Here is an 11,070-nt window from a genome sequence, read left to right as displayed (position 1 = left end):
AGCCTTCCTTTGTAGGATAAAAGGGAGAAAAAGAAGGATGCTTTCTCTGGCTTGTTAAAACACAGGGTTTCTCCTGGGCAAAGGAGATGTCAAAAATCCTGGCCTTAGAGCAGTGAGGAGGCCAAGAGAGCACAGCAAACTAGAAGTTTGAGACAAAGTACCTGCTTGTAATGAGCTGTTTTTCCAAAGAGTTGTTCTGCAGACTGGCTGGAGTCTGCACACACCTCCCCCCATCCCAGCACAGGCCACGAGTCTCTGCTGGGACTGATTTAGCTCAGAGTTATGAAGTTAAACAGAATTATGTCCTTGGAGAGATGAAATCCTGGTCTTGTTGGCCCTGAAGCCAAAGATCCTTTTTCACATTTCATACAATTATAGAACCATTGAGGCTGGAAAAGACCTTTAAAATCATAGAGTCCAACCATTAAGCCAGGTCCACCACCAAACCACGTCTCCAAGTGCCACATCTACTTGTCTTTTGAAGACATCCAGGGATGGCGATCCTACCACTTCCCTGGGTAACCTCTTTAAAAGCCTGATCACCATTTCCATTAAGAACTTTTTTTCCCAATATCCAATCTAAACCTCCCCTGACACAACTTGAAGCTGTTTCCTCTTGTCCTGTCCCTTGTTACTTGGGGGAAGAGACCGACCTCCACCTGGCTGCCACCTCCTTTCAGAGACTTGTAGAGCTCTCCCCCACCCTCCCAGGGACAGGGACAAGAGCTGGTGGCCAGGTTGGTGTAATTTGCTGCTGGGGACTGCTGAGGAGGCAGGACTCACACTTCAGATGGGCGGTTTGGGGAGCATGGGAACACAGAGACCTCAGGAAAGGATGCCATCACAGGCCACCACTGGAAAGGATGGCTTTTCCCTCAAAGCCAGTATCTCAGCAGGGACTTACAGGGCTCTGAGGAAGCCCTGGAGTAATTCCTGAGCTTTGCTGGCCTGGCAGCTCTGAGTGCAGCTGGACTTGGGCTGTGCTTTGCTGGGAGATGGCACAGCAGAAGCCACACATTGTTTTCTGCGTTTTCCGCTTCTGTCTCTGCTCCTGCAAACAGCAGAACTGCCTCTCACACCAAGCTCTGGTGCTCAGAAGGTGTGATTTCTGTGGAAGTTGTGAATTTTTGCCGTAAGACTTTCCTTTCTTCTCTCCTTTGTGATGGCAAATGGATTTTTGCAAATATAGCACAGGTTTATTTTAAAGGTTGGATCAGCAAAGTGCAAGAGTACGTTGTACAAAAAAAATGAGAAACAGATCCCAGCTGTACTATCCATTTGCCTTACAGGACATGAGGCTTTTTACACGATTTTTAAAAATTCTTGTGGGTCTGCTTATGCCTTACAAGTTATAAAATCTAGAGCCTGCTGTTGCTAGATTAGGTCTGAGTTAGAGGCAGAGAGGGGATGCTGCTTTTACAGTCATCCCAGGAGTCCTGTGTAGTCCCACCTCAGTACCAGGAGGGTGGAATCCCCCACAGATGGATGCATCTCCTGAAAACCTCTTGCACAGTTCTTTCTGGATACTTTCCTTGCCCTCTTCAGAGGTGCTGGTTTCTTTTCCTCCCCCTGGGGAAGTTCTACCCCAGCAGGAACACAGCCTGTCGAGCCATTGCCTTTAAACCCTGGTGAATGGTTTTCAGGCCGATACATCCAGTTTGAATTTGAAGTTTTGTCCAGGCCCTCCTGTGTTCCACTGCCAATAAGTGTGAGGATGAGGAGGAGAAGGAGAAGGTCTGGTGTACCAATCACCAGTGCTCTAAATACCTGCTGGGGGAAGGATGTGCCCCTCAGCATCAGGTGTCTCTGGGCTGTGTCTCTCCTGCTTGGGCCCAGCTGCATCCCAGTGCTTCCCTTTGGTAATGAGGGAAGTTTTTCCCTTTGTTTGCAGAGTGTTGCTAGATGGACACGAAAAAACTAGACTCACTTGTCAGTTTGTGAGAATGACAAAGAAGAAGGTTTATTTTTGGGATTTCGACTTATATGGTCTTTGGAGCTTGATCAGGGATTGGGAGACGAGGTTAACACCTCTCTGACCCCACTGGTCAACTTAGAAGTCTATCAATTTGTCTTTCTTCCGAGAAAGGAATGCATAATTTACAAAATATCACTCTTTGTTTATATTACAATGGTGAGAAAGCTCCAGTAGAAAATGTAAACATCAGAAGGCTGAAGAATCAGGGCAACAGCAGAGCTCTTGAATTTGCACAGAAACCCTCCCAGGCCCAACACCTGCAGCTTTGGTTGCTGGCCTGGAGGTAGGACTTGGCAGGGAATCCTGAAGCTGCCCCTCCTCTTTCCAGCCCTAAAACTCAGAGCGACATGTGCAAAGATCTCCATACACAGGAGGAAGGCTACATGGAATCACTAAGGTTTCAAAAGATTTCTTAGATCATCAATTCAAACAATTAGCACAGCACATGTGCAACCTCCTTCAGATGGGAATTTAGGAGCCGTGAGCTACCTTGACTGTTAATAATCCTCTCTGTTATAGAGGAATTGCTTGGATTCTGTAGAAGTTGTGAATTTTTGCCGTAAGACTTCCCTTTCTTCTCTCCCTCGTGATGGCAAATGGATTCTTGCACATATAGCACAGGTTTATTTTAAAGGTTGGATCAGCAAAGTGCAAGAGTATGTTGTACAAAAAAATGATTAAGACACGATTTCATTCAATCTCAGGTCTTCTGTCCTTTTCTTTCTCCACTTTGCCCTTCATTTCTCCATAGCAGGCTTCTGTCAGGGCCTGTGTGTGATCCCAGGGAACTCCAAGTCCTCTGTGCTGGTGTAAGAGCTGGTGGGAAGCAGTGCAGCTGGGGATGAGGCACTTCCAGTCACTCACACTGCCCCTCCTTCCACCTCTATCTCTTTCACTGGTGCCTGCCCAGGTTTGGTGCCCTACAGTCCATTTGCACCATCAGACAGAGAGAGCTGCCATCTCCTGGGGGCGAACTCTCAAGGTGAGAACACGGGGAACACCTGGCAGCCATCAGGAGTCACATTATTTCCACGGTGTGCCCAGAGCAACCCGAGGTGCTTAGCAATAAATGCCACTGCTACAGGAGGTGTTACAGCCAGCTGTTCCCTGTCTGAGCTGGGCTGTGCTCCTTCCTGATGAAAATAAGGCTGGTGCCACAGGGAACGAGGCAAAACAGCACACAGGGAGATGAAACTGGTGGGAAAGGGGGAAAGCATAGCTTAAAAGAGAACCTCTTGTGGTGTGGGCTTCTTTAGTAGTCCCAAGGCCTCATTTGTGTTTTGCTGTGATTAATGTGATTAATGTATCCTCCTGCTTGGCATTGACTGTTGCTCCTGAGTTGTCTGGGGGTCTCTTGGGACTGGTCATAGAATCCTACAACATTTTGGGCTGGAAGGGATCTTAAAGATCATCTAGTTCCCATCCCTCCTTTTACTAAATGAGGTTCAGAGTCCTTTCCCGCCTGGCCTTGAATACTTCCAAGAATCCACATCCACACCTTCTCTGGACTTATGCCTTGCTACCCTCATTGTAAAAAAACCTTCTTCCTTATATCTAATCTAAATTGGCCCTCTTTTAGTTTAAACCCATTACCCCTTGTCCTCTTACAACAGAATGTCACTGACTGTGTTGGATTCTGCATTGGAGACACCAGAGGTACTAAATACCTTCTCCAGTTTCTCTGCCAGGAATAGCAGTCAAATTTATCCTTTGTCCTTTTGCACTCTTTGCGAGACGTACACCTCCAGTTGCCATTGCTTTCAAAGATTTAGGATCACTCATTCCAGGTGGGATATAATTTTTTTTTTTAACCACGTGACAGCGTAAATACTTCTGCAAGGTGGAAGTGGAATTTCCATGTACCTCGAGACCCAGCCTCCTGGTGCCATAGGGGACTGATCCATAGGATCCAACACTGGCTGAATCAAAGTGCTAGAGCTGAGGAAGAACTTGTAAGGGGGACAGTGACACACCTGTGTTTTGCCTGTAGAAATCCCTATTGATGGCAGTTTGGAAAAGCAGGTCTCTGCCGGGAAGGGATGAACCAGAGGTGCATCAGGGATAAGGGACAATCAGGACCAGCAAGATAAGATGCTCCTTGCAGTCTCCCAAGTGTATGACCAGCTCCCCATATCCCTAAAGATCAATTGTTCCCCACTTCCCACACATCAAACCCCCAGAATGTCCTGCTCTGCAGAGGAATTAACCACCATGCATGTACAAAATGATCCTGTTTTCTCAGAAGGATGGCCCACTGGTTCCTGGCTGGGATCTAACACCAGAGCTGCTGCTGTGCTGTTCAACCGGCTGCTATTGATTTTTATTTCATGCACACTGATAGAGATGGTGCAGGTGGGAAATTGTGAGAGGAGACATAAATAATAAACTAAGAAAAGCCGTAGCAGTGGGGTGAGCGAAAAGCAGTCTGGCATTTACTGGAAAGCAGAGTTTAGCAGGTAATTTTTCAACACAAAGACAGTTTTGCTATAGAAAATGTTGGGCCTGCTTTAGCTGTTAGTTGTGCAAGTGGAATTTGGAATCAGTCCTGGGCCAGTGCAGAGAGTGGGGACAGAGTCAGCCCTACTGCTTTCCTTGTGTCTTTTCCCATGTGGCAGCAACAGCACAAGTCAGGAACGGTCTGCTGCCACTGCCAAGTACCTGGGCTAACAGTGGCTCTGCTGATCAATTAGCAACTCCAATCAACTTGGCAAGTAGGGTTTTTTAATCAAGGTTTTTCTTTTAGGGAATGAACTAAGTCGTCTTTCTTGCTCACTGTTCAGGTAGATTTACTGAGTGTGGGATGGCTTGAAGGGAAAAGAGGCGCAACTGAGAGTTTTTACAATATGAGTTTTTAATATAAGGTCAAAGTCTTGCCAGCTGTCCTGGACTAAAATTATAAGCGCCTTCTCTCCTGTTCAGCACCTTTTATTCAGGAGACACTGCACAATGCTGTGTAAGAGTGAAGTCATGAGCCAGAGGACAGGCAGAAATAAGGGACATGTCATTTCTGAGATGGGTGAATTCAGCATGTCCCTCTGCGCACGGTCTGGGTCTGGTTTGTGGTGCTCACCAGAGCTGCATATCCTGTCCTGGGACCCACCTGAAGAGCAACAAGCTGTAGGTGAGACCTTTGGTGTCCTCAGGAGGATCCATTTGGGATCAAGAGAACACTCACACCTTTATCACGCTGGGAACAAATAACCCACGATTTCCAGTTCTCTGCTGATTCACTCTGGTGAGGAACAGAAAAGGAAGAGGTATGTCTAGAGCTAAGCAAGCTGTGGAGAGTGAGGAAAGGACCTGAAAACCACTTGGAGAAGAGTGTTAGAAAACTCAGAATGAACAGGAGGAGAACTGGGACAGGAAAATCCTCTCCCTTCTCTGGTGCCTTTGGAGGAGGTTGTTTTACAACTAGCTCAATTTCACCCAGCTCCCTGTTCACGCCCAAGGGTCTCTCTCTCCACTGGCACAGAGGATGCAGCTCTAGGAGAGGCTGCCCACACCTCCTGCCCTCACAAATCTGGCCATGGCATCAGGAATCTCCCTTCCCTCCCGAATTGTTTTTGCAGCAAGGAGCATTTATCAGTCAATTTGCCCGTGGTGCAGATGTCTGTCTGGAACTGCAATGACATTTACTAAAGGGGACTAGAAGTTATCACTGGGGGACTGCAAATAATGAAGCCAATGCCTTTTATTGACACACGTGGAAGCTGTTTAATTTGGGATGTTGGCTGTCAGAAAATAGAGCTCTTTTGTGGCAGCAAGGCAATATTGTGCCTAATTTCAAGGTTTGTGCTTGTTTTTAGAAAGGAGCTATTTTCAGCTTTTAGGTTTGGAGTTTCTTCACAGCAATAACCTATCAATTCAACACACATCTAAGTGTCTGATCTGCCTTTGCCTGAAAACTTTGATGATTTCTGCCAAGGATTTCTTGCTATGAAAGGACATGAGAATTTTCATTTTTTCACCTTCCAAATGCAGCTGCAAGCCAAGCCCTCGAGCCTGGGCCCTTGGGTGCCTTTCAGCCCCCAGCTTCTGATTTAGACATTCTGCTTCCCATTTATGATAGTCAACTTGGTTTTCTTTGAATTTTTTATGTGTTTAAAAGAGGCAAGCTCTTGGCCACCTTGTTGTAGGGTCAGCCAAGTGGACCAAGATGTCTCAAAGTGGAACCTAAATCTGAGCATCATAGGTTTAAAGACCAGGAAAACACCTCCTATTAGGAGAGAATCCAGGTGCAGACCTCCTAAACGAATCTGGTTCTGTAGATCTCATAGAAGAGACTGTGGAGTGCCCAGCCACTGAAAAAACGGGTGATGAACTTGGATGGTGCAACAGCCAAGGTTTGTACAGGTCAGCTTTGCTCCTGACTGCAGCTCCCACCAGGGCTGAGACCTTGGCACCACTTTGCGTCCACATCTTCCCATTGGGACCTGTGAAAAAAAATTGGCTATTTTTTGCATATGTAATATAGAGGGGAGGGAGGACAGGGGTACACTGATTATTTTGGAAGGGGGATCTTTGCTGTCTGGGCTGCTCAAAGTCACCTCTGGGATTAAAGCCCTCACAAGTGGCTCCAGTAAAAATCTCCTCTCCCAAAGACGTGTGTGCATTAGGGCTTATCTCACTGCTTCATTAAGGAATAGGACCAGGGGCCACCTCAGGGGTCACCAAATCCTGTCTCCTGCCATTGCAGGTAGACATGCTGCTAATCCCTTTATTATTGTATCAGGGCAGAGGCGAACGTCAACGGGGACCTGAACCCGTGCAGCCTGGAAATGGCACTGGGAAAGGCCCTTGGTCCCTCTCCATGACATCTGCCAGGGTTACATCCATCTCAGGACACACCTTCTGGGATGCTGAAGCCCCAGAGGAGGCAGCCTGGCTTGTTAATTTTAAGTGTGCTTGATACGCTGCAGTTTGCAAAGCTATCATCATGAAAGGGCTGAGCAGCATGTAATCAGTGCTCAGCCTTACAAAGGGACCTCTGTTATGCTTAGGCTTCTCCAAAGGCCAGTTATAATCTACATTATTTATGTGGAAAAGTATTATTAGCCGAGTTTCCTTTATATATATATATATTTTTTTTTTAATATTTTTTTTTTCATGGAAGGATTTTAAGGGAGTTCTTTGTAAGGAGTCCCAGAGACTCTGGGACTTTCTGTTTCCTGGTGGGACTAAATTTTTTATTTATTTACCTTTTTTTTTTCTTTTTTTTTTTTTTTTTTTAAACTGAATATTTCAAATACCAGGGAGGGATATAATGTTAAAGCTAAGCCAGTCAATGTGTAATTGTGGCACCAGTCTAGCCGGTGTGAAAAACGGTATTTTCTGTGTTATTACGAGAGCCTGGGAAATTTAAGAGTTTACCTTTTAACAGTCTCCCTAAGAACATGGGCACACATTAATGATTGGAATAGGCAGTTAAATGTAAAAATGGCTGACACCCTCAATGGCACAGGGTGGGGTTTTGTAATGAATTAGACCTAGAAATAGATATTGGCAAAAAGTACCTCCGGAATTATTTAAAAAAAAAAAAAAAAAAAAAAAGAAAAAAAAAAAAAAAGAGCTTGCAGCTCGATCAAGCACTGCAGAAATCTCAATCACTGTGACAGCTCTGCCTCTGTCTTGAGTTTGTGGAGCAGAGAGGTTTCAGTGAGGGTCCCCTGCTCATGCCAGCCTGGGCAGGAATTCTCTTGCCTGGTGGCCATTTGTCCTGGCAGCTGTTGCAGAAAAAGAGATGTAAAATGGGCCAAATTGTAGGGTTTCAAGTTAATTTGGAGCAGATCCAGGGCTGATCTGCCTGGACCCAGCAACCCCTTACAGCGTGTTTTTGCACTGACACCAAATTACCTGCAAATGCTGTTTTATGGAAGTGAGAACTCAAGGAACCACAGGAGCTGCAACAGAAAGAAAATGCCCACGTAGAGTCTGCTCTGGACAGCGCTGCACTCAATGCATAAGCGCATTAACTCATTAGTGCCTTGTTTCATCAGGTATTTGGAATAAATGCTGGTGAAGAATTGGGCATTGGATTTACCAGGGCTCCAAAGCAGCCCTGTCACTGCCGGATGAGGTGCTTTGCATCTCGAGGTGCAACCCACACCCTCCTGAAATGGGCCCTAACCAAGATGCAGGCTGATTCTGGTCAGGGCTTGGACTGGAATATCCTCGTGGGTCCCTTCCAACTCAGGATATTCCATGATTCTATGAACCAGTGTGTCCCGGGGCCGTTCCTTCCCACCCTGGCATGCAGCATCATTTCTTTCTGCTGTGATTTTTTATCCTTGATTCCCTGCAAATATTTACAGCGCCGATTCCAAATTAGCCTTTCTGCCTTTTGTGATGCATAAAGACGAACCGCTCGTTGAATATTCAGAAAATTAAGAAAAAAAAAAAAGAAAAAAAGGAAAAAAAAAAAAGCCAAAGCCGTGTCCAGGATTTGCTGTAAATATGTATAAATGCTTATTGGATCTTACCCAGTAGCACCTGTTTCTTCTGATGAGGCCTGAGATACGAGAGAAAAATGCAAACAGGAGCCCTTCTAAATGAAATGGCAAATTCAGCTGGTGTAATGCGGGGAATACTAATGAGCACCCGCGATCGGGCACCGCACAATGACCTTGCTCAGCCGCGCCGGGGAAGGGACAAATAGATGGCTCTGATTAAACTCCAGCCACCTCACCTCTCCGGGGGCCCGCAGATTAAAGAGCAGACGCTCCCAGCCAGCACCTGAATTCATCTCGCTCCCCGCAGCCGCTTCGCACCGAGCCTGGCTCTGCCCGCAGCCCCTTCCAGTCATTGTCACGGCGCGCCGGGTGATGCCTCCTATTAATAAAAATACCAGATTGGCACTCTGCTCCCTCCCGCAGCCTCAAGCTGGTCAATTATCCTACTTTAATTACCCCCTTAAACATGGGGGGTTTTTTTATATATATAGGCGTGGGCTTTGCTGTGTTTATGCCTTAACGAAGTAATGGAGTGATGCAGTGATAAATGAACTCTCCTGCTCGAGGTGGGGATGGGACATGACAAGTGAAGGGCTGTGCAGGTGGGGATTCGGGGAAGTTTAGTGCGTTGCTGCACTTCAGGGACGCAGCTTTTCCCTTTTTTTCTTTTTTTTTTTTTTCTTTCCCTGTGGAATGTCTTTCTCTCTCCTTTGGTTTTGCAGCAATTTTGATGTTTTAGCATAAGTTTGTCTTTTATTATGCGGCTGAATATGAAAATGCTGAAAGTGTCTTTGTTCAGCAGGTTAATTTTCTCACTGATGATTAAAAGGAGACAATCATTTAAGACAGCAGAATAAAAAATCGCACTTGGGATTTTCACTAGACCAAGAAATAGAGTGGAGGGATTTTAATAAGGGGCTGTCTAATTTGGATTTCTTTCTTTCTAACCAGAACATGGAAACTGCTTTCCATTATGTAAAATCAATAATACCATTTTTAAATCCCATTTTCATATTTAATAGTTTGCTTCACGCTGATGCTGGATCTTTCTGCCATTCCAGCACTGACCCCAAAATCCAATGCAGGGGTATTTTCTGCAGTGCCTGCTATGTAAAACCTGATATTATGCCTTCCAGCAACGGCCACTCTTGCTCTGTACTGGGGAGAACAAAAAGTTGAAGAGCAGAGATGTTGGCAGGACAGAGTTGGGGTCTGAGTCTTATGTGGACTTTGAGCTTCTGCAAAAGGCCTGGTCCAGGGAGGGAATTCCGCCCCATGTGCCATCAGCAGATCCCTCTGTACAACATCCCCAGCCCAAGAGTCACCACTGGAGCTGACACAGCCTGAGGGACTCCTGCTCATACCCTGAGGCCCCTCCATGTTGTTGCTGGTCACTTTTTAATTCTAGCCAACGTTCAGGCTAGGAATTTTGGTGCATATAGAGAATAACTCTCAAAACCTGATCTGCTGGGGCCAAAAGATCGAAAGCTTAGTGTAATATACTACAAATTTTTGTAATTTTTATTTTTTTATTTCTGGCCACCTTCTCTACACTCATGAGTGCAGCTGAATCCTGTTTCTATTGTAGTGAGTTTATAAGTTTTGGGGTTTTTTTTCCTCCAGAGTGTAGAGGGCCAAAAAGATTTCTACCAGGGAAACAAAAAAGATATTTACTATGCTTCGAGTGGCTGAGACTCCTGCTCATGTTTGTGAACAACTGTAAGAGCAGACATAAAACAGGTATGGAGCATCCTGGATGCTCCTGTGAGTCAGACCAAGGAAATTTTGGGGCAGGACCTTGCAGAAGCCTTTCTTCTCCAGGACCATCCATAGTTCCACAGTCCCTACTTGGCCTGGTGGTGTCCTCAGCTACTGGTGACAGCCTGAAGCCCTCCAGCTCTGATCAGTTCAGCAGCTCCTTCCATGCACAGCTGGAAACCCTCTTAGAAAACTTGTTAAATTAAGTGAAAGCCAGGCTACCCTGGAGCAAAGAGAGCTCCCTCAGAAACAACATTTGATTTGCAACCCCTCCCTCCCACGAGTGCTGCTCAAAGCAGCCCTGTGTTATAGAGGTAAGGATGTGGCTGAGCAGCTATTGAAAATATGTAAAGCTGCAGAAAATAAATGGGCTGGACCTGCAATAACTCTCAGTGCTGCCTCTGGCCTCTTGAAACAGCCATTTCATCACCACCCTGCCGGGTGTCTCCTCACATTTACAGACAGAACTTTTTCACCCCAGCCCCTCGTGGCACATGGGGAGAGGCTAGGCTGAAAAAGCCCTGGGCGAGCAGGATGTGAGATGCAGAGGGCCTGGGGTGAAAGTCAAGGGTGTGAAATGGGAGGAAAAGTTGCTTCTCAGGCAAACCTCGCCTTGCAGGGATGGGCAGGGTGTTCAAGCTGGGACAGACCGTCCCATGCCCACCGCAGCTCTGTCCCAGCCTGTGTAGGGATCCTTTCGGTCCTGGCGACTTGTCTCTACCTGGCTTCACAAAACCACCTCCTTCCACCTCTTGCTCTCCCCACTAGGAGTTAGGAAATTCAGGTTTTCCCTTCCTTCCAGCTTCCCTCCTCCCCTCCCTCTTGCACTCTGCAGCATTTCCATCCGTTCATCTCTGGGATCTCAGCTCAGCTTGGCCCACAGGCAGA

At 46.4% G+C, this 11,070-nt stretch overlaps 1 long non-coding RNA gene across 2 annotated transcripts; it reads right to left on the bottom strand.

Annotated features, from left to right (window-relative positions):
* Window positions 1-6,831: 6,831 nt before the first annotated feature.
* Window positions 6,832-8,854, bottom strand: LOC136291853 (uncharacterized). 2 transcript variants are annotated; one of them, XR_010721778.1, is made up of 4 exons: window positions 8,661-8,854; window positions 8,455-8,483; window positions 7,829-7,875; window positions 6,832-7,698 (listed from the first exon to the last, which is right to left on the bottom strand). It is a non-coding gene; the product is annotated as an uncharacterized lncRNA (long non-coding RNA). The 2 variants fall into 2 exon arrangements; XR_010721779.1 differs by lacking the exon at window positions 8,661-8,854 and adding an exon at window positions 8,598-8,652.
* Window positions 8,855-11,070: the final 2,216 nt, after the last annotated feature.

This window comes from Chamaea fasciata, unplaced genomic scaffold (assembly GCF_029207755.1).
Source record: "Chamaea fasciata isolate MVZ Bird 193981 ecotype frontalis unplaced genomic scaffold, bChaFas1.0.hap1 SCAF_7, whole genome shotgun sequence".
Lineage (NCBI taxonomy): Eukaryota > Metazoa > Chordata > Aves > Passeriformes > Sylviidae > Chamaea > Chamaea fasciata.
Note: the sequence above shows the minus strand (reverse complement) of the source record. Positions and strands in the feature narration are given on the sequence as shown.